Genomic DNA, 3,762 nt, shown 5'->3' with positions numbered 1-3,762 from the left:
TTCTAAATTTAATTTTGAAATCTGATTTTTATTAAAATAAAATAATTTTTTTATTTGAAAACCGTGTACCACCCACCGTGGTGTGGCCAGCAGAAACCGACCACAGTGGCCGTACACCGTGAGGTGTATGCTGCTCTTCAGCGGTGCACAGCAGCAGCAGCAGTGCCGCGCAACCCTTGCACGGTGCTGTTGTTGATGCACCTCTCTAACCCGCCTGCTGCCCCGCCCCGACCTCCCTCCGGACCACCTGCAGTAGCAGCCTTCGTGGTTGTGCCACCCAGCCGCGGTTGCCGTTGCTAAAAAAACCCATTTTTATTTCAATTTAAATAAAAACAAAACAATTTTTATTAAAATTAAATTAATCTTAATGTGGTCCAATTAATTTCAAAATTAAATCATATTCAATCATGAAATTAGGGTTCTTTATGAAATTAATCCCCAATTTAATTTAACTCTTAAATTAAATAATTTGATCAAAATTCATGATTTAACATGAAATCAAATAGATTAAATTCATTAATCACGTATTTATCAAATTAAATCAAAACCAAACACAAATTTCACAAATTAGGGTTTAACGTTTAGAAATTTTCGAAAATTAGGGTGGGGGTTTTCGAAATTTTTGAGTGATAGAGGGGCAAAATTCGGATCTTTAATGGCTAATTTGGAGCAAATTAAACAACTTTTAATGATTCTATATTGTTAAATCACATTTAAAATAATAATTGACCCATGACTAAATTATTCTCCCTCCTAATTGAATTAAAATTGTGGACTATCAAAGAATTAATATTCAATATATGTACATGCATAGGCTAACCGATAGAAATGTAGGAGTTTATAGGTACAATTGCGGAAAACATGAATCATATTCATATAGCACCTAATCCCAAGATCATGCATAACACATAAAGAGTTAGAATAATACCTTTGTAGCGTGATTCCACGTGTGATCGAACAAGAATAAGGGAGACAAAGAACCTCAAACGTGATTCCTCTACTTAGTCAACAGGAACGGATTAAGACCTCCACTAATGCTAGTTAGTTGCAATTGAACCCTTCAATTAACCTTCTAAGGAGAAGAACGAGCAACGAACCAACCACGAACCACCACATTTGCCACTAGGGGTGGTCGGCCGTGAGTCCAATGGGGAGGAGAGAGAGAGCCGTGGGTTAGAGAGAGTGTGATAGGGGAATGTCGTTGTAGAATAGTGGTAAGTATTCCCGCCTGTCACGCGGGTGACCCGGGTTCGTTCCCCGGCAACGGCGCCATTTTTAGCCTAGGGCGGAGACTAGGTCGTTGAAAACTAATCTACCCTTGGTCAAAACAAAATTTGTAATCTCTCAACACACCCTTATACCTAGCATAAGGTAAGTCAAGGGTCGAACCACTAGGAATGGGAGATGAATGATAATGCCAAAGCTAAGCTATCTCAAAGTTATGAAGTAAGGTGTGTATATTCAAAACAATCAAAATGAAATCAAATTTATCAAGCACTAGGGTTAGGATCTGCATATACTCAGAATGGATATAGCTAATTTGGGATTGGAGATGACTAAGTCGACTATTGCGAAGGAAAATCAATTAAGCAATCAAGAGAATAAGGTAGGTTAATCTCCTAAAGGTCAAGCTAGCGTCAACTACGAGAGACTCTAACTAGAAACCTTGCAAACCTACTTAATCGACAAAAGCAAGCCACAAATCAATTTTACGTATCAATTCGAGCTTACAATGCATTCTAATGTAACAATCAAAGTTAGCTACTCTTCAATTAATCACACACATGCACTTAATCAATCAACCAATTTAATCACAACATCAACTCCATCAATTTCCCCCAATTGGCATCAATCCATTACTCATATATGCTTCACCAATACCCTAGCAAAAGAACTACTCACAATCCATAGAAATCAAGATCAAAACTAAGCTAAACAACAATTTCATCATCATCATATCAATAAAACTAATTCAATCACAAATTCAATTCAAACTTGAACAATCAACAAAACAATTGAAATGATAAGCTAAAGATTGCATTAAAGTAAAAGAAATCCTTACAAACTTGCTTCAATTCAATGGAGAAAATGCTAGAATTACCAATCTTCAATCATCAATCAAGAACTTCTCTCTCTACAATCTAGAGTTTCTCTCTCTAAAGTTCTAATTCTAATTCTTCTCAAATCAATTCTTATTTTTTTTTTCTAAAAATAGAATGAAAATTTATATATAGTAAAACTAACTAAGATAAATTAGTTAGATCATCTCCAAATAAACCCGTACAGGCATAGCGAACTATAAGGGAGAGCGCGGCCGCCCAAATCTGGGTACGGAACAGAGACCCAGATAGCCGCGCCATAGCCGCGCGCGCCCGCGCCTGGGAACTGGGTAGCCCTCTTCACCATCATGTCGATTCTCCTCGTGCGTTCCACTCAATGCTCTTGATAAACACGGGACCTTGCAGTTTCCAAACTCCATGTTTGTGGGTTCAACACAAGAAATCATGCCCCCACGGCTTGAATTCACAACCTAAGGTCTTTAGGAACTTACACTTCTCCATGCTTAAGCTTCAAATGGAGAACATTAGGCATCCTAATCAATGCCAAACTTGTGAAGAGGCCTCTGGAATCTTGGATAACGACCTTAACCTGAAAAATGAAGGAAAATAAGCAAATAAAAGAGAAAATAAAAAAATAAACCAAGAAATGCATAAAAGATAGAAATTCAACTAAGAAAATACAAACTAAAAGAAATAAAGAGTAAAATTAAGGAAAATCTAAGTAAAAGAGCTATAGAATAGCATTGAAGTCACCCTAAAAAGAACCAAATGAGTGCCATAAATGACACTCGTCATAGGGTTTTTGGGATTTCTGGTTGCTTGATTCACAGTTAACTATTAATTGTTATTTTTTACAACCCTAGGCATGGATCTTAATTATAGATCTCATCTCTAAATAAGAGTCCATGACAAAGCCCAAAACCTAACTATAATCTAACTATGCTAGCCTAAACCAATTCATGATTAGTTACTTGCTCATGAGGCCCATAAATGGGCCTCTAACTTGCTTAACCCAATACCCTTGTGTATGACCTCATAGGATCCATTCTAGTGGGATTTGGAATATTTGACTAGCCCAAAGATCATTGATCATAGTCTAGCAATAGATAATAACGACCTCAAAAAAAGGAACTTATTATCTTCATAATAGTGATCCTTGATATATCTAGTAATTGCACTTATCGAAGACATAACTCCTTCAGCTCCGCCTCCATTTAAGGCATGGGCCTTAGAGCAAGGCTTTGAGGTTTCAGATGATGAGGAGGAGCCGACTGCGGATCAGGCTAATCAAGTCCAGACTGATCAAGTCCAGGGTGATCAAGTCCCAGCTGGGCAAAACGAAGGGAACCTCTCAGCCGGCCAAAACCAGCCGGAGCAGACTTAGTAGCCCTAGTTTAGCCTCCCTTGTATTTACTGCGGCCGTATTCCATCTTATTTTCTCGGGCATGTGAGCCGAGTATTTTTGTTTTTTACCGACTAAGGAGTCGGGTAACAATTTTAATTTATTTTCTTTCGAAGGTATATCCCGGTTAGCAATATTACCCGGCCTTGACCGGTTTTGAATGAAATTTGCCGACTAAGTCGGTTTGATGAATTTGTTTCAATTTTTGCACTTAAATTTTTCAACATTTGCCTATCTTTTTTTATAACATGTGGCAGTCAGTATACCGGCTACTCTTGCCCCTGGCGGCTTGTGATTGGT

At 37.9% G+C, this 3,762-nt stretch overlaps 1 non-coding gene across 1 annotated transcript; it reads left to right on the top strand.

Moving 5' to 3' along the window:
• Positions 1-1,197: 1,197 nt before the first annotated feature.
• TRNAD-GUC lies at positions 1,198-1,269 on the top strand. Its single transcript has one exon. It is a non-coding gene; the product is annotated as a tRNA-Asp (tRNA).
• Positions 1,270-3,762: the final 2,493 nt, after the last annotated feature.

The sequence above is a fragment of the Chenopodium quinoa genome, unplaced genomic scaffold (assembly GCF_001683475.1).
Source record: "Chenopodium quinoa cultivar QQ74 unplaced genomic scaffold, ASM168347v1, whole genome shotgun sequence".
NCBI lineage: Eukaryota > Viridiplantae > Streptophyta > Magnoliopsida > Caryophyllales > Amaranthaceae > Chenopodium > Chenopodium quinoa.
The sequence above is the reverse complement of the archived record's forward strand: the minus strand, read 5'-3'. Positions and strand labels throughout refer to the sequence as shown.